We start from the raw sequence: 27,114 nt of genomic DNA on the forward strand, positions 1-27,114 counted from the left end.
ATGATGGTCACAGTGTATATATAATTCAAACAATTAAGGCACTGCAATGAGGGCAGAACAATGTCTCTGTGTGTTAAATCATATTTGCAGTTTGGGTGCTGTCCTGCATAATGGATCTGGATGGAGCAGTGCTTTGCCTGCCATAAATAGCAGCTTTTACTTTCTTTGCAATTCCACTATATCAGCCCTGCACTAGGATAAACAACACACCATAAAAGAGCAGAAGGCACAGTTAAGATAGAATCATTATGCAAATAGGTTATGGCATGCTTTATATGAGAACAGCTTCCCTAAAGAGACCTAATGGGATGACTGACCTATAAAGCATTTAATTTGTTGTTAGCATTTCATTTAATTGTCTTTCAGTTCCTCTAGGAATAAAACTTTTAATTGTAAAAACTTCCAAATGACATAATGGTTGATTTCTCTTTCTGTAACTAACAGGTTCCTCTCATAGTAAAAATAGCTTGCTGTGATTTCCAACTGTAATTTTTAAATTCTGGTATAATTCTGGGCACAAAGTTTGGCTCTTAAACTCCAGCTGACAAAACTCTATTAGAAGAATGTTATTCTACAAATGTTAATGAGAGGCATCTCGAAGAAAGACTATATATCTTGATATACAGGTATACAACAGATGATCAATTTTTCTCACTTTTGACCTTTGAGTGGTAGACTCAGGATCCATAGTCCTAACAGGATTGATTATTTTGTGAAGGTTACATACAAGAGGGGGTAAATAGACTATTTCAATAAATCTTCATTTTCTTTGGCCAACTACTTAAGGAGATTTAAAATCCTCACCAAAAAAAAAAAATAAAAATTCCAATGGCATGTAGTATTAATGATCAAGTGTAAGTGAAGGGGACTATATAAATACCATGTTCTGAGATGGATTGCTTTTTTCAATTAAAGCCTTCAGGTGGGTTTACAAAGATAAATTGGATTTTTTTTTTTCATAGAGAAGGAAATGTTGTGTCTCCAAAGGCAGGCCTGGAGGCACCTTGTAGGATATGAGAAAACAAGAACTCATTGCTGCTGGAAATTTGGTTTTAGTTTGGGATTTTTTTTTGAATGATGAACATGACCAGGCCCTGTCAGGCAGGGTGGTTCACAGCACCTTGGGTTACATCAGCGAGAGAAAAGCCCCAGAGGTCAGGGAATGTGATCATTCCAACCCCTCTGACACTTCTCAGGCCACACCTGGAATATTTTGTGCAGCTCTGATCCCCCAGTCCCAAGGAGACAATGAACCATGGAAAAGGAGCAGCAGAGACACACTGAGATCCCCAGACTGTGGGAGGACTTGGCAGGTGGAAGGAGATGAAGGAATTGCTGTTCATCCAAGAGCAGAGAAGGCCCAGGGAAAAACCAATTCCCAGAGCCTGAGGGAGCTCCAGGAGTGATGGAGGACAAGAGGAAATGCACTTCAGCTGCTTCAGGGGAAATCTTGGTCTGGAATGAGAACCCAGCTCATTGAGAGTAACACCACCAATCCTGGAGTGAGTTCCAGAGGAGTGGTGGAGTATTCCCAGCTGGAAATATCCCTGCCTCAGCCTGCCAGGGATAACCTTTCAGCAGAAGGTGGGACCAGATGGGCTCCAGAGATGCCTCCCCAGCTACATTTCCCTCTCCTTCTAAAAATGCCTGGTGCTCTGCTGTGACATTTCTTCCTACCCAGCCTTTTTTAAAACACAAATTCCTGTCTGAAATTTATGCTCAATTTCACAATCTTGTATCCTGCCGTTAGTTTGATTATTAAAAGAAACCACCTTTCTACAAATTGAACAAATGAAAACCACTCAGTCAAACATTTCATAGCTGATTCTGCTGATTAGGATATGACAAAGACAAGAAGTGCTAATGAGGTGTGGATTTGGATAGACAGATTTTAGATGAATGGATATATTTTAGTTATTGCTCGAGAGAATATGGAATCTAAACAGAAACATAAAGAGAAATGTATTTTAAAAGGTCAGAGCAAAAGATCCCAATTTTTACCTCAAGCAAGAATAAAACCTCAGTGGTATTTTTATGAAGGTTTTTCCTAATTCTAAACTAATAATATAAAATTGGATAGAAATACACACAATTAAAAAAAAAATGAAAAGGAAGATTTTAGTATTCCGTTGGCATTCTTTTCCAGGAAGCTGTGGAGCTCATGCATTTTCATTTAGATGCTTCCATCTTAACCTTTCCTCTTGTCATTGCACCCTTAAGCACAAGTGTTGAATTTATATTATTTTAGCCATTCATTTCCCATTTCTGGTGTTACTATACCTCAGAATGACTCACTGGAGCCAATTCTTAAATATTTTGTGCAGCACAATACCTGCTCAATAAGCAATTCAATCAAAGAAAAAATGAAAAATATTAAACTGCAGAAACACCACAAGTTTATCAACCCACTCTTTTCTGATTACATTAAAAATTTTGGAACAAAACACAAGAAAACAAAACCAAACAGCACCTTGTTTAAATCTACAAACCTTACCCCATTTTGGAATTAAAACACATTTCTGAAAGCAAAACACATAAATTGCTTTTTATAATCTAATTTAAAAGACTAAAATAAGAAAGAAAAACTAAGTTAAATGAAAAGAAGGAGACACTGAACTGATGATGCTGAGAATAAATACAGAGTTCCCAGCAATGGGTGAAAAGAACAGTAAAATTTCTTAGAGATGCTACCAAAAACACCAACAGACCTCAAAATACACCAGATGCAAGTGCAAGTTTTTGTCACAGCTCTGGACTTCAAGTGCTGAGGACAGTGACAGTTGTAGTTATTCTGTCAGAAATTAAAATAGAAAGCAGAGTGAAAGAAGACAACAGGTAGGGTTTGTAACATGAAGAGTGAAAAAAATATAGAAATGCATAATTTCTTTTTTCATATATGACTTTCAGAATTTAACAATGGAGCTAATTTTATCTAAAATTGTTGTTTCTTTACAATTTTACAATAAGCTGTTTTTAGGGGTGTTAATATTTAATGAAAAACCTCTGAAATGGCACTTGTGGCCCTGTGAACAGAGGTTTCTGAGGCTATCAGCCACTGCTGATGTGATGTCAAGCATCACAATAAAATATATTTCTATTTCTCACATTCACAGAAAGGGAAACTTTTGGCTGATGAAGCAAAAAATGAAGAATAAGAGGTGTTAACCAAAATTAGTTGTGTCCAGCTGGAATGGACTGGATCAGTGCTATCCACAGACAGATAGAATAACAAAGATAACTTCCTCCTGGAACTGTTTTTATAGCAAAACCTCATGCAATTCACAGTGGAATGAGTGGAAAATCACATTTGTTTAACTTCTCTAATTCAGAAGTTTTTCTTCAGACTAGAACCCCGCTCAGCTCTGCACAGATTAATGCTCCTACAGTGATTTACATTCCAGTCCCCCAGTGAAGCATCTGTTCCATTTCTCCACATCATATGAGTGCCAGGCAGAGAGCCTCAGGGCTTTTAACTACAACAAATCCAAAGTTGATTTTCCAAGCCTCTTGCTGCTGAGGCCCTTTCCCATTTCACAACAACTTCCTCTTAGATTTATGTCCTTTAAAATGTATTTGCCCTCTACTAATCAAGGATGTTTGGAAATCTCTCTGATTGCTTTCCCCACCATCATCATCTCGACTGTCCCCTCAGATAACCCTCTTTAGCTCAACTGCCTCAGACATTCACAATGGTGCAGGAAGAAATATGGCCCAGCTTTGCCACAAAAAGTCTGCACACTCCTAATTCCACTTTCACAGCTTTAAACATGTGATATTTTTCGAGCTAGTATTGCTTCTGTTCAAGCAAAGGACAGAGGGATTGAGAACAAAGCCTCCTTCCAGATCACTGCTTGGATTATTTCCATAGCTGGGTATTTTAGTCTGTGTATTATTTGTCAGAAGTTAAGCAGAATGAATATTTTATAGCAATATTGTGTATGACAGCAAAGAGTGTCAGAAGCACATGGCATTTGCTTTTATAGGTGAGGAAACAGATCCCCAGTGTAGGAACTGCAAAAGCTCCTCACAAGGCACCTCTCTTAGGAGCTGATTTGAGACAGGGTAAGGAACTCATGAGGAGCTCCAGGTTGTATAAAATCAATGTGAGACATTGTTCTTTGGGACATGCACTCCAAGATCAACACACAATTTTCCTGTGAGAATAACAAAAAATACATTAATTGCTAAATCTCACCCACTGTACCTAACCTAGAACTAGAGTAGATCACTCAATATTAGGGTGAACAGCATGTAAAAAAAACCCCCAAAATTATGTAATGTTTCATTTTCCAATAAATTTCAGGGTTTTTTCTTATTATTTTTCCTTGATTTCTTCTGTTGCTCCAAATATTGAGTCATGGCAAACTGTTTGATAAATACATATGGGAACTAACACTGCAAACCAACTAATATATACAGTGAAATAACACCACAACCAACACCCAGGCAGGTCATGCTTCACCATACAATGTTTGGTTTAGAATTTCACCTCTTGAAAGTTTATGTATAAACTGCAATCAAGCACCATTCCTTCCCCTGGATCATTTTTGACATCTTCCCCTGAGCATTGCTCTCTCACAAACAGCTTGGAAACCTGCCAGACACCCACGGGGTTTTCTGTGCAAGTACAGATGCAGTGCTTCAGCCACCATCCAGAAACTTAGTGAGAAAGAAGAATTTATAAAGGGAAAGGATTGCAGCATCAGTCCTGCAGGTTCTACTTGCATTTACAGGCTCCAGCAGATGTGAGGCTGCAACCTTCCAGAGATGTGTGGTTCATCTCTCATGAGTTCCTTCATGAATTATTCTGTGATCAAGCAAAGACTTCTTGAGACATGAATATGAGAGGAGCCATCCCAATCACAGAAATCTACAAATCTGCAAAACACTCATCAAGGAGTGCTGTCATTATTACAATAAATTCTTCGTTTTTTCCCCTCTTCCTTCTGATTATTCCATTTCAAAAGCAAGGGACAGACATTCTCAACAGGCTGAGTATTCCCCTCGCAGGAGGATATGTGAAAAGATGTCTGTGGGTTATTTAAATCATGCAGGGGAGGGATGGATGGAAGGATGGATGGAAGGATGGATGGATGGAAGGATGGATGGAAGGATGGATGGAAGGATGGATGGATGGATGGATGGATGGATGGATGGATGGATGGATGGATGGATGGATGGATGGATGGATGGATGGATGGATGGATGGATGGATGGATGGATGGATGGGGGATGGATGGATGGATGGATGGATGGATGGATGGACGGACGGATGGATGGACGGACGGACGGATGGATGGATGGATGGATGGATGGATGGATGGATGGATGGATGGATGGATGGATGGATGGATAGATGGAAGGATGGAGATTGCATTACTGGCAAACAAAATTTACATTTATATACTCAGGGTATACACAATAAATAAAAAATATTTCTTTATTGTGTATATCCTGAATAAAAATTATTTATTTATTGTGTATATGCTGACTAAATAAATTTAAATTTATATAATCAGGATATAAACAATAAATTACTTGCTAGAAATTTATGTTTAATTGTGCAAAATTAAGATGAAAAGTCAGTCTTTAGAATGAATATTTTCTGAACCTGCTTATCATGGGCTCAAGTCTAAGGTGAAATTTCTGTGATTCTACAGAAAATTCACCTGATTCTGAGCTGCAGGAAATATGCATAACACTATTAAAGGCCCATAAAATGAATCACAAAATTTATTTTCTTTATTAAAAGGATGTAAAATGAAAAGTTAACTTTCAGCCTTTTTTCCTATTAACTCAATGTATGGAAGAATAATCAAAAAGCACATAAGAACAAGAACTTCCTTGCCATATTTTGCTGGCAAGAAAGGAAAAATAATAGTAAGAGGTAACATGCTAAAATACAAATACTGTTTTAATAGTCTGAAGATGAAAGATTTATATATTTTCCTGTTTCTCTGACTGTGTTTTAGCACACAGAGGAGAGTAACAAATTTTTTATAACTCAGGCTGAAACTACATATCCTAGGACTGCAGTTAATGATATAAATTAATAAGCTGAAATAGAAACCAAAAATTTTGGAATCTGGTCACGATTGAGCTGCAAGGGAATTTGCAAGACTGAGGGAATTTCTAAGACCAAACTCTGGGTTCCCTTTTGAAGTATTTCCCCCATTTCAACGAAGAGATAAAGATCTGTGTTCTAAACAGAAATTCAGAATAAAGCTTTTTAAAATTTGTGCCTTGAAGGGTCCCCAGCAGTGGGTGAGCTGTGACCATCCTTGTGAGGTTTAATCTGTCACCAAGCACCCGCAGTGACCCGGGAGACACAGCAGGATGGACAATGCACAAATCCAGAAACTGGATCTTCTTCTCAATGCCACAGGATTTAATATGGCAGAGCAACACAGAAGAGCAGAATGGCACCTGATGGCTACAAAGAGCACAGGGAGAACATCAGAACTTGAAGGAAACTTCTAAAAGTGACCTCCAGTGCCCTTCTGTGTGCTGGGATGTGCCCATCACTTACATGCCACTACCTAAAAATGTAAGAGCTATATTGGGATGAGGCTAGCAGGGTGAAATATTAGCTGAGAAAATGACAATGTTCTTTGTTGGTGATTTATTCTGGCTTCAGTTAATGTGTTTTCTTAAGCTTTTGGATAGTGTCATCTTCATTCTCAATTGTTAAGTTTCAGACATGCAGCTATATTATTAAAAATTCCTTTTGATAGAATTAGACTATCATTACCAGGTAATGAGAAGAACATTACTGACTTTGTGAGGAATTATGTCTTCCAGGATTTTCATCTAAATTAAACTTTGGTCTGACTTAAAAGAATAAATTGTCTCTGAAGTCTCCCGTTTCCTTGGTGATATTTTTTATTCTCGTGTCATAATGCGAGCAGAAGAAACATTTGAAACTTTGGTTAGATTACTCTCCAATACTGCAGAAATGGGAAGATCACACAAAAATTGAATGGTACCAAATGAATGGAGTAGAGAATATGCAATTATGGTTAAAGTAGGATTAAATAAGTAAAGGTTAACTGCAAGCATGACATGATGGAGAGGGGAGAAAAGGAAAGGAAAAATTTCCCTGTGCCTCTTTTCATAACTCATACGTGTGAGTTCTCCAGGCAATAGATATTTTATAGAGATCATATAGATCAGCTTGCACAGAGAACTAAATGTGCTTCAAATGACAGAAACTGCTAATAACACACCTGCAAGAAAAGCAGAAATGGTTTTTTTCATACTACATACAATATTTTTAAATCTATGTATATATACACACACGGGTAAAAAGGGTAAATGGAAATATTGTAGAATAAGTTTGGCAGTCCAACAGAGATATGCAATAGTTCCTATTTATTTTTTAAATTCAAGTACTTTCTTTGAACTTCTGTAGTTATCTGGAATTTGCAATAAATAAAACAAGCACAGTCACTACCTTGTAGAAAATCCATACACCAAAAGGCTTCATGAAGAGAATAAACTATTGCACAGTAAGAAATCCAATCCAAAGAACTTCTTCACATACTCAGTACCTGCTCAAAAGGGATAAAAATTGTATGAAAATCTCATAATTTTTCAGAGCAAAGAATGAAATCAGGAAGTGGCCAGAATACATTTCATTACTTAAAAAAAAAAAAAATCTGCTGTGAGCAGAGAGTTTTCCATATTGGTTAATCAGAAAACAACATCAATAGCTTTAGAGACAGGCATAATTTCAGTATTTATACTGATTTCAATGGCATCAGCCTTTCCTCGAGGAGAACCTCGTGGGTTTGCCTTAGAGAACGCTCACCACGTGTGAGAATGCTCATCACAGCCTTGCTCCTGTTTATCTGAGGGATTTCCAGGAGCAGCCCTGGTGGAAGCACAGATGGATTGCTGCTTCTCCGGGACAGTTTGTCAGGTTGGTGCCACCCATTTGGACCCTGCTCTTTCAGGGTCCCTGTGCAGAACCACAGCCCAGGGCAGGTGATTCCCCATCCCCTGGATGTTATTTTATGGTGCTGGGTTACAGATTCAGTCAGAGAAGGTCAGAGCTGGCCCTGCAAGAGCAGGGATTTGTTATTCCCAGGGAGATTGCAGTGCAGCCCATCAAGCACTCAGAGCTACCCCTGAGCCAAAGCTGCAGGCAGAACAGCAGCAGTGCCCCAGCCTGGGCTGTTGGGCTCCTGCCCCAGCAGCAAGTGGCAGAATAATCCCATTTTCAAAAACTACAGGTCTGGACCTTCTTATTCTCTCCTAATTAAAGTAATAAATAATCATTTGATTAATAGTGACTAAAGCCACTGTCCAACCTTGATTTTTTTTTCCCCTTTAGACCAATATTCTTTCAAATACTAATGAAATAGTAATTAAAGGTTTTTTGTTAGATTAGGACAGAAAGACTTAAAATTATCCAAATATCTGCAATTATTGTTCTGCAAACATGAACAAGGACATCCTGCATTTTAAATTTTATGTGTTAAGAAATCTGAGATGACAGAAAATCCTTAATAAATCAACCTTTTACAGAAGAGGAGCTCAGTCAATATTCCAAGAAAAATATTCACCTGGCTGGAAACATTTGCACTACATTTGGAGGCCCTGGGCTATTGGCTTGTGTGAGGACTCAAAGTAAATTTTTAGATGAAACATTAATTTCTTTCAGGAGAATTTTTACTTCATGAGTTGAAATGACAAAAATAAACCCCATGTAGTTGTTGGGATCTGTGCCTGATTTGTCCTCAGCTGAATATTTACCTGGCTTTGCATCCAGCAGAGCAGGGAGAAGGCTCTGTCTGGGAAGGGATCCACTGGGTCCTGCTCAAACACAGCTTGGAGAATAACAGGAAACAGTTAAAAAGGATGCTGCTGAAATAAATGGAAGTACTTTTTTGTCTTTACCTCATCATCCCAAAGCACATCCCCAAATACCAGGGACTGTTTAATAATTTTCTGCTTATTCTGCCCATGCAATGAACACTTCACTGAAATTAAAGTGATTTTGCTGAGTAAGTGATTTTGCTGCATTCTAAACTGTGGTTTCCCACTTAAAAAGTGTTCCTTAAGTCTTTTATTCTTGTATATAAACAACTTTAAAAATCTTCTGCAAGAGTAAGAAACTCAAATTTCTTGAAAGCCTTCAATTAGTGGAATGCATTAAAACTATTACCTTGTAATTTTTATCAGCATCATTAGCACATTTCTTAAATTCCATGTCCATCTTCAGTAACAGAATCATCAGAACTGCTTAGCAGAAATACCTTTTCAAAAAGAAGCCAATCCTAATTAAGAAAATCAAGCATGAAAAATACTCAAATTTCTTCCAAATTTCATTTGTGGAGCAAAAAGCCAGAGTTATTTTATTTATCCTTGAGAAGTAGGAAAAGAAACCAACAAGGAAGGATTTCTGTGCAGTTATCTGGTGCCTGGAGAATTTGGGAGCACTGAAGATGTCAAGGTAAGATCCCAGGCTTTAGAAGACTTTTGTGCAGCACAGAGGACTGACTGCACCTCAAGTTAACCAAGTCTCTGTAGAGTCACCACATCCTCACAAAATTTCAGGATCAGAAACTAATTTACTCATCATTTCCACTATGGAAAACTCAGTTACAGGTGCCCCTTCTAATTCAGACTTTTACATTTTCCTAAATTTTCAATAAAATCTTCCAACGGGTCTGGACTATATAAGAATAATTATAAATTCTATATAAGAATAATTATAATTGAGATAATAATTACTGCCTGAATATGCTAATAAACATTGTGGTTAATTCAGGCTAGAAAGAGCACCTGTGCCAGAGCTGGAGAGGAATGGTTGGATCTCAGTCTGAACTGAAATATCAGCTCCTCCTTTTACCTTGCTGGAGAATTTCTTGGCTTTAACCACATTATGGTTTCTCCAGATAATCACTGGGCTGCTTTTTCTTTTTTTCCTGCTTTAAAATAGAAGGTTCTTTGGGAGGAACCAAGGCTTTTGGTGCTCTCTGAGCCGGAGGTGCAGCAGCCAAGCCCAGGGTGCTGTGGAGCAGGAAGGGCTTTGCCAGCAGCAGCTGCAGGATTTGGAAACTCAGGAGCAGCAGAAGGAGAGGCACAAATGGGATAAATCTGAGTGCTTTAAATAATGTGTGGCCTAATATGCTGCTTTAAAATATTAAAATCTCAAATGATCAACGAATCCTCTCATACCTGGAGGTTTCACAGCTTCCCTCAGGGCTGCAGGGACAGCTGCTCCTGACAACTCCACTGCACTGCTGTAAATCTGGAGGAAATGCACCCCTAAAACCCAGCTGGTTACAGAAGGGGCAATCCACAAAACTGTAAAAGATACTAAAACTGATCCTAAAAGCTTAGTTTTATGGTTAAGATACATATGCCAAAGTCTATATTACTCATTACAGGTTGTAAAGTCAAGGTAAATGGGATATGAATTCACATCCTACAATACAGAATTGATGGCTAAGCTGCCTTACTTCTAACATGGTAACTCCAAAATCCATCAAGTTTTACACTTGTGGGGATAACAGAGAAAAATTTAAGAAGTTGGACCCTCTGAAGGAAAGACTTGTTAAAATGTTTGTAATCAAATTTAAAAACGCTTTATAAATGATAGAGTGGTAAACAAAAAAATTCATTTTATTGTCATTACAGATATATGAAGCACATCATGAATTGCTCCAACAGCTGTTCTTTTACTGTAAAAATAATCTGTAGAAACATCTGAGTTTGTTTTGTTTGCTCTGCCTACCCAGGAGTTTGTTTGTCTGAATGTTACAGCTCTATGTTTCCAGGATGCAGAAAGACAGATCAACTCCTGTTCTGAGGCCAGAAAGGCACAGATCACTCAACCCTTCCACTAACATACCTTGGATAACCTCATTATTCTTATTAAAATTAGGTTCTAAACATGAAAATTTGGATGATGCATTTGAAAAATCATTCATGAAAAAATCTGATTCATCGAACCGATTTCTTTCATTGTACTTTTTGTGGCTGATTTCCCCTAACCCAAATGCCCTTTGTATAGGATAATCTGGCCTGATTGTGGGAGAACTATTGCACCTTCACCAATCAAATAAAGGCCTCTGTGAAAATTAGCTCCATCTCACCTTTTGGCTGTCTGCTGTCTTCTGGATCATTTGGGCTTGAAGCCAATGTTGAAGAGCCACTTCCATTTCCTGTAAATTGCTGCCTCCTTGTTTGTGGCGCACTTCAAACAGATTTTGAAGCTTTGACTCCAGATTCCAAAGCTCCTTCACACTCAGTCCCCTGGCACTTCCATCAGGATGACTCCACTAATTAGTTGCTGTAATTTCTCAGCCTGCTCTTTTGGAATTGGAAACCTTGAGCTGCCGACCTGGTTTTGTTTATTCTGTTTGACTGCAAACACAGCGCTTTGTGCTCAGCTTTTGGGTTATCCCCAAGGTTATTCTCTCTGATAGTTCAGCTGATATTTCACCCTCCTGTTGGTCCAGGGGCTGCCCAGTGGGGGAAGGGGATGCCTCCAGAATTCCCAAATTTCTGGCAGTGCTGGCAGCCCTGGCTGCAGGCGGGAGGTGCAGCTGCTGCTGTTGCTGTAATGGCACAGAGAATGTGAAATTCCTCTCTCCATAACATTAACAATCCATTTAAATCTGTCCACAGAAAGTGGAGCAGAACAAAAACACTGGCTCAGAGAATGCTCTTTGCAATCTTTCCCCACCATTGCTTCTCTGATTCTTACCTCAGTTGGGCTGGGTTTTTTTCTAAATCAGTCTGCTACTGCCTCTTTTTTCTTTTTCCTTTAGAACCCAACTGCTTAAAAAAAAAGGGACTCTTCTATCCCTCTGTTCTAGCTTTGATACCACTTAAACCTATTATTTTCCAGCTTCCTTTAAAAAAATAATTAAAAAAAAATATTTCACATTGGGAAAAAAAAATAACAACCCCAAAATTGTTTAATTCAGATATTTCCGCCCAGGAACATAAATTCATTTTCACTCATTCAGTGAAAGTTGAGCTCTGGCTGTATCTGTAATATTTAGGATGGCGTTCAGACAGTGTTGTGGCTCGAGTTTTTAAAGATTTGTAAAAATATTCCCTAAAAAGTTTAAATTTGAAGCCATTTTTGAGGGACTTGTGGAAGTCTGTCACAGTACAAACAGGAGAAGGGGGTGTGTGCACTTCACTCCACATCACAGACAGATTCATGGCACATCCCATGCTCTGTAGGCATGTCTGAAGTATTTTCTTATGTGTGTATCTGTGTGCTTTTGTCTGAGAAACTCGTAACAAGTATAATTTAAATGCATTTAGATTTTTTCTGGTTTATGAACAGAAAGGAGAATGAATCCTCCAAACTGCCCAACCATTAAATGTGTTTTTTAAAGCCTCATTTTAACTATAATATTAATTATCTATGTTTCAAACCTCCATCTTTGACTAGCCCTATTTCTATTTTTTTTGCAAGTTTCTGCTTTGAAAAGTGAAAATCTTATTCAATCTGGTGTTCTGCTTTAATATATAACAAAGAGAATAAGCCTTTGTTGTTTCTCACATAATTTTCTTTGTATTTATATTCAACACACAACTGTGCTTTTTCCCCCTAGTCTTTGGTTTGATTTACCACCAGAATTATTCTTCCTTCTAAATAAAATCTCATATTAATTTTATTCATAGATAGCCCTTATAAAAGTTGTCTCCATGTTATTTAAAGCCCATTAATGGGACAATATATATTAACATAACTTATGTTACATTTGTTTCCTGTAGGGGTTTTAAATCTAGGCAGCAACTGATTAAATAATGAAAAACCACTTGCAAAGAATTATTTTTGGCATTCTGATTTAGTTCTCTACCAAGATTCTTTTTATCTTAGACCTCCATGCTGGCTCCAGGATAGGTTACTGTCCAGCTGAAATCAACTATTAATAAAGAGAGCTTGGCATGCACATCACAGTTTAAAATAGACACATTTCAGCCTATCTCATCCTTTTGCATTGTAATATTGACCCAAAAACTTTCCTCATGTAATTGATCCATAAATATCTCAGGATGAAACAGTCAATTCAACTGCAATCAATTCAAGATTTTCGTTTTAAGAAATTAAAAAATCCCCCATCCATGCACAACCTCTTTAAACTATCTTTGCTATAGTCTTAATTCAAATAACTTGTTTTTTTTTTTTTTAATAATTAGAAATTGAGCCATGTGCAAGTTCACATTTGGGAAGCAGAAAGTGTTGGTGGAGCTGCCTTCATGAATTCTATTGCACAACAATATTGATGCTGACACAGGGTGAAGGACTCTGTGCAGAGGGGACACTGAGCTGAAGCCAACCACAAAAATATAAGGAATTCACAAATTGGGCAAAATAGGAGTTGTTATTGAGATGATTTCGAATCAAATAAAATGTAGGAATTGTCAAGAAGGCAGAGTTGGAAACCATGGAAAAGGAATGATCCTGCAATGAGCTCTGGTCAGAAGGAGCCAGTCCTGGAGTGGGACTGCACAGACACAGACACAGACACAGACCCGGGGACTGGGCTGGGCACTGATGGCTCAGCTCCTCTCAAACTCAGAAGGAATTCTCCAGCACTCACTGAGATTAAGATCCCATCCAATGGCAAGCATGTCATTGCAATTAATTTCATTTTAATGCCTGTTTGACACAAAAAAACCCCAAAACCCACAAACACTGTTTAAAAATCAAACCCAGTCCTTTAGAGCAGCCCTGCAGAACATCAGCTGGTTGTTAATTTACTGTATCAGATCTCTGCAAACCTTCACATAACCACAAAACCAAAAATGTGTCTTCCACCATGGCAGCCATTTCATTCTCAGTCCTCAACTAAAGATCATGTCATCCTCATGACAGCAGCAGAGATTTTACTGAATTTTTCCATATTTTGAATGGTTTTTATTTAATTACAGTCTACACCACATAACAAATAAGTATCACACACAAAATCTGTTCCACAGAACAATGAACCATATGTTTGAAAATTTGTTTTCAGATGGAAAATGGTAAAAAATGGAATAAGGATATTAAAATATTTCTAGTTTACTTCTGCAAGTTGCATGATTTTGGATCAGCAGAATAATCACCTGCAGCTATGTCCAACCTCAAGAATACTTACAGGAGTGCAGACCTTACCTGAGAGGGTGATGAAAGCAACCATTTCACAGCAGAATGCCATTTTGCCCTTTCCTTAGGAAACAAGTCTCCTCTCCATTGTTTTTTTTATTTAAATCTCCCAAAATTTCAGCCCCTTAAGACCAGAGCTTTGCAGCTAACTGCTGTCTCCACATCTTTTCACCCCAAAACATCCCTGTTCAAAATCAAAGCAGGCCCAACAGCCACTGCAAATGCCAGAGGGGAAAACAAAGCCCATTCCATGCACCTGATAAACTCTCTGTGTGCTGGCACTGCCCTTCCTGGGTCTGACCACGTTCTCCTCCTTCCAGACTGCTACTTCTGCCTTCTATTTTCTCTTTTCCTCCTTTCAACTTAACAATTTTCACAGGGCTTCATCTCAGTTGCTCACACTAATAAAATCCCACCTTAATATTCTTTTAAAAAATTGAAATTACATTTGTATGTGACAAGGAAAAGAGTGACAAAAGAGTTGCAGGAAATTTGAGAAAACTGTCACTGATACATTAGATTTTACATTAAAAGCCTCCAGCATTCTGGAATATGCTTGTGTACAGTCTCTATGAAAAGACTCAACTGAAAACAGCATGGATATTTTCACAGAACATTTAGAACAGAAAACAAGGCTGAAGACAAAAACCCTTGCTAGAAGCAAGAGAGCTGACGTGGATTACCTTTGACTCCTCTTTCACTGCACTGGAAGCACATGATGGCACACGGTTCTGACAGGGAAATAAAAGGAATTAACAAAATGGTAACTGAAGACGTGTTCCAACTTTAGGTTCCAATTATAGCCCCCATTGCTCCAAGCCAGGAAATGTGCAAACATCTAACAGGGGTGAAGGAGAGAGATCTAATGGAAAAGACAACATGACACCAGAACACCGAAGCAGAAGCAGCTAATTAAACCCACACAACTGCAAAGCAGATGAATTATTAAGAGAGGCAGGAGTTAGTGATAAACTTGCAGTGCTTTCATGCTGGAAGAAGAGTTAAAATTGAATAACCTGTAAGCACAAGTTATGAGTGGGCTGGGGATGTGGAGTAGTTATTGTATATTTTTTTTCTGCTGTAACCTACTGTGCTACACATCAAAGACTTTAGCCCAGGTTTGCCTGTGGGCTAAAGGGATTTGGATAAAAAGCTGTGTAATGCACACTGGGAACTGCTTCATTCTTTGGAGATAACAACAACCATGGTCAGAGGTTTAACAGCAACAAAACACGAGTGGGTTTCAAAGGCAGTGCTCACTCTGCTCACCACGAAAGCTCATTCTGTAATTAAAATAATCTGCAAAACTTCCTACTTGACAGGAAGGGATCTACTGCTGATCCCCAACAAAAGCAGAATTCTGCACAGCAGAATGAACTCTGGGGATTCAGGGATCTGGCATGGATCATCACTACTCCTGGTTTCTGCCACGTGCAGTGTAACCCCAATGAAGGAATATGGAAATAAAGTCATTTAACCCTGAAGTGTTCAAGGCCAGGTTGGGCAAGGCTTGGAGCACTCTGCTCTAGTGGAAAATGTTCTTTTCCATGGCAAGGAATTTGGAACAAGATGATCTTTAAGGTCCCTTCCAACCCAAACCATTCCATGACATCTCCACAGGCAGCATGTGCTAGAAAGGGGTGAGCAAAGGGCTCAGGGGTGGATGGGGAGATCCAGATCTGCCCACAGAACCAGGATCTGGAACAGGCTCAGGGGTGAAGGGGAGGATCCAGATCTGCCCACAGAACCAGGATCTGGAACAGGCTCAGGGGTGAAGGGGAGGATCCAGATCTGCCCACAGAACCAGGATCTGGAACAGGCTCAGGGGCGTCCAGATCTGCCCACAGAACCAGGATCTGGAACAGGCTCAGGGGTGGATGGGGAGGATCCAGATCTGCCCACAGAACCAGGATCTGGAACAGGCTCAGGGGTGAAGGGGAGGATCCAGATCTCCCCACAGAACCAGGATCTGGAACAGGCTCAGGGGTGGATGGGAGGATCCAGATCTCCCCACAGAACCAGGATCTGGAACAGGCTCAGGGGTGAAGGGGAGGATCCAGATCTGCCCACAGAACCAGGATCTGGAACAGGCTCAGGGGTGAAGGGGAGGATCCAGATCTCCCCACAGAACCAGGATCTGGAACAGGCTCAGGGGTGGATGGGAGGATCCAGATCTCCCCACAGAACCAGGATCTGGAACAGGCTCAGGGGTGAAGGGGAGGATCCAGATCTGCCCACAGAACCAGGATCTGGAACAGGCTCAGGGGCGTCCAGATCTGCCCACAGAACCAGGATGTGGAACACAGACTTGTGTGGGACTACAGGGACAGCTCTCACCTCTGGCCAATGTTTCTGTACCCAGGGAGGGAAATCTGTGGGGTGAGACTGAGTTAGCACATCACCACTGCCCCAGACACTCCAGGAGTTCTGCTCACGAGCAGGAGTTCTCTGTTCTGCTTTTCCATGAGCAGTTCTCTGCCATGTGCATCTACTCATTCCTTCTCTGCTTTTGAAAACATGTACAGACCTGAAAATCTACATTCAGGAGCTGTTTTTACAAACTTCTTGTGAATTTTTTGAAAATGTGCTGTGAAGCGTTTGAAGAACAATAAATACTTGCTTTTACAACTCCCTATAAAGAAAGCTTTATATATGAAAAAAGTTACCTTTTTCCCCAATATCAAGGAGTTTTTCCCAATGATACTGAATAGGTTGTTCCTCCCAGTCTGAACACTTACTGCAGGAACAGATGCTTCAGTTGTTTCCCTGCCTCTGACCTAAATTACTCATTTCTTTGCTTCTGATCATGGTTATTACTGAAATTGTCAAATACTTTTAATTTAAGGCCCTGAAAATATCAAAATAGTCCTTAAAGCATTCCCCATATCCTTGAAAAAGTCATGTGTGAAATATTTTTTATCATAAGTTTCTTCCTACACTAACTTTGCAGAGTGTTTGGTTTCCCCAGTATCCCTGAACATCTGCATGCTCTAAACATAAAAAAGAAATCAATTTCCAAAACTGATAGAGCAGGAATAAAACTGCCAAATATCAGCAAAGTGCATTTTTACAGCAGAGAATAATTTGAGTTTACATTACCGGCGCTTTTCAGCTGAAATTTGCAAGTTGCACTGTTTAAAGTACAAAGTACTAATTTAAGGGAACGTATCGGAGCCACCAAAGATTCCTAAAGTTTGCTGAAGTTTCAGTCTCTGCTGGAGAGCTCTGTGCAGTTGTGGGGTCCCCAGGAAAGGAGAGACATCCTGGGACCAGGAAGGGATTAGGGGATGGAGCATCTCCCAGGCAAGGAGAGAGCTGGTACTGGTGCCTTTTTGGGCTACCTAAAAACAGAGCCCAGACAGAAATAAGGGGATAAAAGCAGTGATGTTCATTGGAGGGCCTCAGGTACATTTAGGGCAGATGAAGCCCCCCAGGGGCTGCACCCAAAAATGGATGATGGGTCAGGGGTTTGCACACTTTGATAAGTTTGGTCCATTTGCATTTTGGGGATTAATGTTCCAATTACAGCCTCAGCTAATGAAGACATTGACCCCAGGTTTGCTCCCCAAACTCCCTTTGGTTCCCATCCCAGGCCCTGAGGCAGTGAGGTGTCCTTGGTTCCCAGCCTGGAGAGGAATTGCTGTGTCTGCCCAAAGTGGGAGAGCAGCAGCTCCCACTGAGTGTGGGGTTTGGAGTTCTGCACTAAAGAACTGCAGGGTTACAAATACAGGGAAAATAGAAAAGCTCCAATCCCAAGGTATCAGAACTGCTCATCCCCAAGGAATCCGGGCTTGGGGTGGGTCATGGGAGAGTGCAAAAACACCTGGTGAGAGCAGCTCAGACCAGACTCTTCCCAGTGGTACCCAGAAACAGGACAAGAGGAAGGAGGTGCACGTTTAAACAGCAAATTGCACGTAAGAAAAAGGAGTTTAATTTTAACTTGGTGCCTTTTGTTTTGGGTGAGAGTGGAAAAACAGATTGCTAGAAAGCTCTGGAGTTGCCATTCTTGAAGATGTACACAACCTGAGTGGAACAACCCCAAACAACCTGCTCTGGATGAGACCACTTTGATGTTGGACTGGACCTCCAGGGATCCTTTAGTATGCAGCTACTTCATTTCCTGATGTTCTGGTTGATCATTTTTTAGCCTCTGACATTGTGGCTCTCTTTTCACAAAAAGAATGCATTATGAGCAATTTTTATTAATAATTATAATTATTTTTCAGGACCAACTTTGTTTCTCCTCAGTGTAGTAAAAGATATTGCAATTAAAGACAACTGGAAAAGTGTCACTTATTTTACAATCAGTAATATTTATAATTAATTTTCAATTCCGTTATTAGACATGATCCAGACACAAAAACCAAATCAAACCTAAAACCCCCACGTAACAGCTGAACAGCATCAAATTAACTTTCATTATTAGGCAGATCTCATTAATTTTCCTGAATTAAAAAATAAGCAAAACATTTTATATTCCTCTACATCCATCTAATATTATTGCCAACTGGAGCCGTTGCAATTTTTCTTTTCATGAGTTATACTTAATTATCTTTTTATGTTTTTGAACAAAGACTGAAGAAAAACTTCCAGGACCTGAAACATAAACAGTTCAGTGTTACAATGATCACATTTCTCTAAAGGTTGAGCAACAGCCTTGAGATGAATGGAAAGGTATAAAACAAGTTGATATTTGAGAATACTCACGGGCACTGCCGTTCCCTGGTGGGGACACTGGGAGAGGCAAATGCTGTCCTGGGCTGGGATCCAGGGTGAAAGAGATGGTCCAAAGTGAGGGATCCACTCAAGCATCATGGAAAGGGTTCATGAGAGAGCTGGAGTGTTGGGATGGATGGAAATCCTGGATCAGCCCCCAGCCTCAGGGGCCTGAGAACCAGCAGCTCTTCCACTTGCCTGGAGGAGCCGTGGCCAACCCAAAATTACCTCCAGAATTTTATTAATATAAATTGACTGAGCATAATTTATCTGAATTAATCTTGGTACTTAGCCCTGCCTTGAGAAGGAGGATGAAATGAGGGACCTCTGCAAGTCACCCCAACCTCATTTTTCCTCCAGTTGCAGCTACACAATGCTCTGTTATTGAGGTAATTCTCAAATATTGATGCCTGTGCTCTATTTCAGATTTTATGGCTCACTTCCTTTTTTGGGGGCATTTTCACAAATTAATGCATATCTTACATTCTTTTTGAGATACATTCTTCCACACCACGTCTCACCAGGGCCATTATGCTTTAACAGAGCACTTTATTTCCAAACTTTTTTAAAGAAATCAAGCCTACTTCTTTAAGATTTCTCCTCCTCTATCCATTTATTCTTGAGGAAATGAGCAAGAATCATCATTTCAGGTCTTTTTATTTTACTTTTCAAGGTGTAATGCATCATTGAAAAAGGAAATATAGCTCTAAAAGTTGCTGTTAAGGACCATGAAGCAGAAAAATAATATGTAGTTGCTCTGCAAGGTTTTTATCTTAACAGCATTACTAACTGTGACATTTATCCTGCTTAACCTCACCAAATGTACCCTAGGGAAATGTCAACAGAGTCTTATGGTTTTAATACAAATGAATTATCAAAGAGTTTGAATAATGTAATCATCTTAATGTATTCAGTTTTTATAATGAACATCTGTTATGGGCAGAGAGAGGCAAAGTGACTGGTTAATGCAACAATTAAATAAACAATTAAACTCAAAAATGATAAAAACCCCCATTTTACAAATTTAACTGTTCAGAGCAACAAGCTGAAGAAACTGCCACTGAAATTCCCCTTCCAGCCCTCATTTCTGTTGGGTGCATTTTTTTCCTTTGGTGGCACTGATAAATGTTTTTCAGATGCTTGTTCTGGGTAGAATCCTGTTTACAAAGACAGCTTGTTCCCCAGATAGAAATCTCCTCCCTCGAGTGATGCATATTTGTGTTCTTAAAGTCACTGCCAAATCTCTTCCTTCCCATGCCTCTGCCAATAATCCTTTTGCAGAGTATTTTCTGTCAACTCCATTTATTAAGAGGGTTGTTTTCAAACATCCTGCTTGCATACATTACTGGGATTCTGCTCTCGTGGGAATGCATTCTCTAATTATTGAGATGGTCTAACAAATGCCTCTGATATTTACTGCTATTATATTTTATTCTGGCATTGCACTTCCCGACCTAAAGAAAATATCTGGGAAATTGGCATGAATGATACATAATTTTGCAGCCTATACTCCTTGGAGCTACCCTTTATGAGTAATTCCAAGAAATCATGAATATTTTGTTAAGGAAATCATGCTGTCATTTACCATTCAGAAAATAAACATCCTGTTTTATCAGAGCTCCTGAATGACATTTCTCTCACTCCCCACGCTCTGAACCTTGTTCAGACACTGTAATCAGTTTGTTCTTTTGCTCCTGAAATGCTGCAATTTGAATATACTTTAGGAACACTTGTCAGCTTGCCTTTGCACATCCGTGCAGACAGAACAGTGTAGGTCCTGAGGATGCAAATCTGGAATATTGGAATTGTGCTCTCAGGATCCCTTGCCAGGTTGGTTCAAGGCTGGGTTCATCTGCTTTTGCATGATGGCTATTTGCTGTTCACAGATTGCTAAGCAGGGGTAATTCAAACTGCAGTCAGAATGATGTTTCAGTGAAAGGGAAGGCTATCACATGATTGAAGGTCCTAATTACTCTTAGATTAACCCCAGAATCACCAGGACAGAGAAAATTCCTGACCTTGGCCATCACCACAACTTAACTGGATAATTTTTTTTTTTAATTGGAATTTATCTCTCACTGAAATCCACATCCTCAGTGCCAATGGCTTTGTCTAGAGAGGTTACATAGCTCCAAAATGGTATTTACAGCTTCTTGTGTATTGACTAGGAGAAAACACCACATGGTTCTACCTGGGTGAAGGGAAGCAGGTCTGCACTGCTGAGGCCTTCAAGGAGTTCCTGTCAAGATTCACAATTTATAACCAGCACTAGAGTAATTTTCCCTCTCTTTATTTAGAAAGAATGATTATGGTATAATATACCTGAGAGATTCCTAGTATGATAATGGTGTTTTCTCTCTATATAGAATGTTCTAGTCATAACACATTAGACACAGTAGTCAGGTTCAAAGCTGATTTAAATGTACATTTCTGCCACCACTTTACACCACCCTAAAAAATCTTCCTGTGGAAAGAATGACACAAGACAATGAAGATCTCAGAAATCACAATTAGGGAGAGAATGATAATTATTTCTGAAATTGAGTGGAGAAGGGGGAGTGAGGAGCTGGCTCTGCTGGCTGCTCACCCTTTCCTGGCCAGGGAATAGCTGTGTGTCACACATGACAGCTCTGAAACCCGGGCACACAGGCAGCTTTTCCCACTGCAAAGTCAGTCCCTGCAGTCAGGAGCTCATGGAGAACTGGCTGCTGTCAGAATCACACAGACATATGCATAATTTTCATTCTGGTATTCACAGTCCTCATTAGCAGGGAAGCACAGAGAGCAACAAAGCAGATGCCCGTGGCTCTGAGCAGAACTCATTCCCTTCACTCTCTGCTGCCTTTCAGCCCCTGCTTGAGAATGCCCTCACCTGATTATGGGTTTCCTTTCACTGTCTGGTTACCACAATCATCCCTGAATTTTACTGTACTCCATGCTCCTTTACTCATCCCCTATTTGGTCCCAATTCTTTTGAAACCACTGAATCATCGAAATTCTTTCATCCTGACCAACTTCTCCAGGAGGGATAAAACAATGTGCTTTTCTTAGGATCTTCTACCCAGTTTTCTGGGATACTTTTTTCCCTTGTAGTCAGATTGTGCTGAATTCCATTAGGAGTGTTGACACTTTGGTCATCCACAGATCCAAATCTATTTCTAGGGGACAGGAATTCTTGGTATCAGGCATGGTGTGAGCACAGCTGCTCTTTCCTTTGGAGCACCTGGAATAACTGGAGAGAAGATCTCACCCAGAGCAAGGTGTGAAACTGAGGCCAAGCTGGGATGTGGGAGAAGCAATGCTGTGCATGAAAACAAACCAGGATTTAGATAAACCTTCCTGCAGCTCCTGGCTGATTGCTGTCTCTTCACATTCAGGCAGAAATCAGAAGGATTACACTTCCTGACACTAAATGTCTGTGTTCTGCCCCAGTTATGTTTTAAATGCCTTTTACAAACTAAGCCTGGGTCTTCTGAAATTAATTATCTTTAATTACCAGGTTCACTCCTCTGTCCTCAGAAAATTGTCACTTCATTTTCTTTGTTCTAATATTTGCTTACCTTCCCAGGAAAACGTGACTTTTCAGGATGAAATTCTCCATTGTACAGCAGGGTATTTCCAGCTAATTTCCTCAATGCCCAAAGGATGCTCATAATCTGGACTTTCAGAAATGAGTATTCATTTCTTTTCTGTATATTCCCTCCTTTGATCTTAGTTTTTTTACAAGGTCAGTTCTAAGCACAACTTTATACATTTTCAGGCACCTCCTCCAATTTCATTTTCTGTGCCCTTCAGCATGAGCAGCCACAGGTAAATGACACCCCAGTGCAAAAAAAAGCTTTTCCTCTTCCCAAAGATTTCCCTGCTGTTTTCCCTGCAGGTTCATTTTGCATTCCAAAAATCAACTTTCCTTTGACATAGTGCTGCCTCTCCCAGTGTCATCTTTACATGGCTCCTTGAGTCACTCATGCTCATTAATATTCCATTTATATGATTCCAGCAATGCATTGAAAACCACAATTGCTGTCACCTCCTTTGCCTCTGCAGTCTCTCATTTCTGTTTGCTCCTCTCTTTTCATGCAGCCATTTTAAAGCATTTACATGTTTCCTCTAATCTGATTTCTGTCTCAAATAATGCAGTTCTGAATAAACTGAAATTGCCTGGCACGTTTTAGTCAAGTGCCACTCAAACCCTGCTCTCCTTCACCAGCCCCTCTCACCCCAAACAGGCCTTGAAGGCATCATTGTTCATGCAGACCATGAAATAAACTTTTGTTCAGAGGGAATTTATTGCTGAAAGTGCTGACTCCTGTTCCAGCTGAATTTGTTGCTTTGCTTTCCAGAGTTCTTTAAAGGCAGAGGGGAAAGGATCACTAAGATTTTGACAAAGACACGTGTATCAGTTAATGATAAATGAAATTATTTCGATGCTTGAAAATTAAAATAATCCAATTTTTCTGGGTTATATTAAAAATAACAGCTTGGAGGTAATATTTGGTGTAATGGATCAGAAGATGTAGACTGGATAATGGCAGAAAATCCAAGAAGTCTATCAGTGACAATGGGTTTGTAACTTTAATTGACATTCATATCTTGTTTAAACATTGGCCTCTTGAACTGTCAGCCTCTCTACTTAATTGAGTTTAGAATAAAATAGAAAAGATATCTTGATTTTTAAACTGTGGCCACTAAAAACACCTAAAGTGATAAAATCTGGAATCTCAAGATATTTAGAACCAACGGGTTTTTATTTCAGTAAAACTGACCCTACAGCCTTCAAACTGACCTAGCCTTTTTGAGGACCTTATTATATGATTTTCACTCTCATATTTTGAATTTTTTAACTATATCTTGTTCTCTTTTCTTCCTTGGAAGTAGATTGAGTTTACTTTCCAAAATCATGTAAAAGGTTGATATAATTTCTCACAAATATTATAAAGCAATTTCCTTTGATTCTGCCAAGCCTAAAAAAAGAAGAGAATATTTGAGCACAGACTTTTTACCCTTCTTCCAAAGCATAGCTGATGATGAAGACCTGGCAGGAGAAACAACTTGATCTTTGCAAAACATTTAACTACCAACCTTTATTTTCACTTACAGTCATCCAGAGTTCACCCCTTGTGAAGCTTTTCCTGTTAAGATATTCACCATTACAAGGACACTCAGACTCCTGGATTCTGGTGCTTCTCACTGTTTTCTTCAGCATTTCCTGAGATCTGTGTGAAACAGCACAGAAATTTGTCCCACAGCTGAAATTACTCTGCCCCTACCTCTGTTTTATTCCAGCCCTTCTTGGACACACCTCTCCACCCTGTCACCCATTCCAGCAGGTTTTTCTCTGCTGGGTCTAGCAAGTCATTCAGGGTTTTTATCTTTTTCTCCACATGTTTGTTTGGTCATTTTTGGGGGTTTATTTGGCTTTTTTTTTTTTTTTTTTCCTTTTTAATATTTATACAACGCATTTTGTTCATTTTGTATTTCAGATTGTAAGTTCTACCCATTCCCTCTGTTTACCAAAGCCATTGTTCACCAGCTTGTCCTGACGTCCCACACCACAGGAAATGTCCAGCTGGGAAGGTTAAAGCAGAGATTTACCTCTGGGTTCTGCCTCTTCTTTCACAATGGAAATCTTTGAGAAAGAACTGATTTGATTTCTGTGATTGCACTTCAGAGACATGGAGCAGGCTGGTGGGAAATTTGGTCACTCAACTCTTTCATGACTCGCTTTAAGTGGGAAAATTTAGTATCAATCAGGGGATAGAGAACTCCAAATCTCCAATGACTGGAAAATATTGCAATAAATTACTGCATTTTTCTTCACTCTGTGCCGTTCACTCACCAAAAAAATCAATTAAAAAAAAAAATCCTCAAAATCCCAACACCTTCTGGATTGAACATGAGAAGGATAAAAAAAAACCCTCCACACAACACCAAGAGGCTTAGCTTGAGAAAAGAATCAGCCAGAGCTCCCATCAAGAAATTGATTTATGATACACAAAAACACACAAAGCTTCCACTCATTTCAGAGCCTACTTTTGAAAGCCAATGGAACGCTGGAAACAGCAACCTCCAAACAAACTAACTTCTGACTGCCATTAAAATCAGGGAAAATTAAATGTTAATAATTAAAAAAAGGACAAAATTACACTAAATAGTAAATTAGAGGCTGGATAATTAATGCACTCTGTTCTCAATACCAGATGTTCTTTTCTTCTGAAAGCTTAAAATTTATAAGCAAAGAGAAAGAAATTCTCAATTGCTGATAAACAGATAATTAGAAGCAAACTAAGCTTGAAATTAGATTATATATTTTTACAAGAGGCTGTATACCTGAAGAGTTATAAAATAATTGCAGGAAAAGAGAGGTAGGCTTTAATTTGTTGAAGCACAGGATGAGGCAAACTTTAAGAGACTGAGCTTGAAATGAGAGCCTTTTGTAGAACAAAAACATGATGAGACAGCCTTTCATAGCATTTCAAGCTTTTCCATAAAATAGTGTCATTGCAGCCAAAGAACCTGTCAGAGATGATAATTTTCACACAGTTTTGAATAAAAACTTCAAATGGATCAAAAGAAAACTTTCAAGTTGCTTTGTGGTTTGTAAATATCTTTAGGAATTGCTTTGTATCACAAACAATGGCACTCGAAGCACTTCAAAAAGAAAGCTGTTAGTTATGTTACCTAACAAAAATAACATTATATACTGAAAATAGCTTACAACACTTACAGGGGATAGAAACATTTATGTAAACAGCAAAATACTGGAATGACTCTGTAAAGAGAATTGTACAACCACAGCCACATTGATTAAAGTTACTGCTGAATTTCCCCTTTTATTGCTTTTATTTCTCTTACTGTCCTGGAGAAAATGATTGAATTCTCTCAGCCCCCAGAATGTGTGACTTGGTAAAGATTTGAAAATATGCAAGTATTAGACTGCACAAACCCGGTAATTTCCTCTGATAAATAACCTAGGGGAAAAGGCTGGTACTCATTATCCTCAGCACTCTGCAGTGGAGTGTATGGGCAGTAAAATATATCTCTGTACCTCATTTGTTGGCAGTAAAATACACACCCCAAATAAGTTTGAGACCTCTAAAATAAGTTACATGTCATAAAATATCAAAGACAAAGCCTGGGCTGACCTCAGGGGAGGTAGGACCGTATAGAAATAACAGATATTGCCAAAAATAACCTGGTTAAGGAAGTTATTTATGCATCTACCTGCTCAGTGCAGAACAGTGAATTTCCCAGTGATTGCTGCATTTCCCCACTGCCCAGTGCCTGCTCTAACTCAGCATTCTTGGCTCTACCTTAACCAACAGGAGAGGGGTCCCCAAAAATTGCCACTGACTGGCAAAGCAATTTGGAGCTAGACAGAAAAACGTTGCCTTTTTCTATACTGAAATTTGGAAGATGAAAATCAGAAGGGTTTTTTTTTAGTTTTTCAGTGTAATATTTCCATTTTCTCAGGACAAATGTGAGCACGTTGTGTCGACAGAAATGCTCAATGTAACACATTTAGGGTATGGGCGAGAGCACACAAAAAGCTTTTCTTTATTAAAAATTTTATAGAAGCTGATTTTTTTTTTCTTCCATTATGACCAGATCCAAATCCTTATTTCATTTCATGACAAATGTTGGAGGAATTTACACTCTGAGACTCCCCTAAATGCTGGATGTTGAAAGATACCGTGCCAGCCATGTAATCTTTATCACGGCTGTACAGGGAGGTTTTATTCCTTTTAAACCATACAGATCCCAAAACAATAATCCAAAAGGCAGACTTAACTGAGTTCCCTTGGAAGCACACCACTCAGATTATTTTCTCTAAATCTCTAAGGCCATTAGCAGAAACCTGATAAATGAGAAATAGTGCTGGGTAAAAAGAATGTTACTGCAAGGCTATAATTTCATTTTATAGAATTTTTCTAATATTTTAAGCTTTTATTAGTGCTAAGATTAACTGAGTCATACTTCATTACATTACTTGGCTTCAAATATTTTGCCTCTTGATTTCATCAATGGAAAGTATTCTTCCCTTCTGTGAACACAAATTTTACTTTGTTTTTAAGAGATTTCTAACAATGAAAACAAACAAAATCCCCCTGATGTGTATAACCTTAATAATAAAATTTCTTGCCCAAATATGAATTTAAAAAATACTTATGCATTCCTTTTGTACCAGAACACCAGCAATTAAGAGTTGGATGGTATTTAATTAGCTTGTCAAGTCTAACTACAAGTTCTTATATATATTTTTTTTCCCTTCAAAA

Source organism: Serinus canaria, chromosome 4A (genome assembly GCF_022539315.1).
Source record: "Serinus canaria isolate serCan28SL12 chromosome 4A, serCan2020, whole genome shotgun sequence".
Classification (NCBI taxonomy): Eukaryota; Metazoa; Chordata; class Aves; order Passeriformes; family Fringillidae; genus Serinus; species Serinus canaria.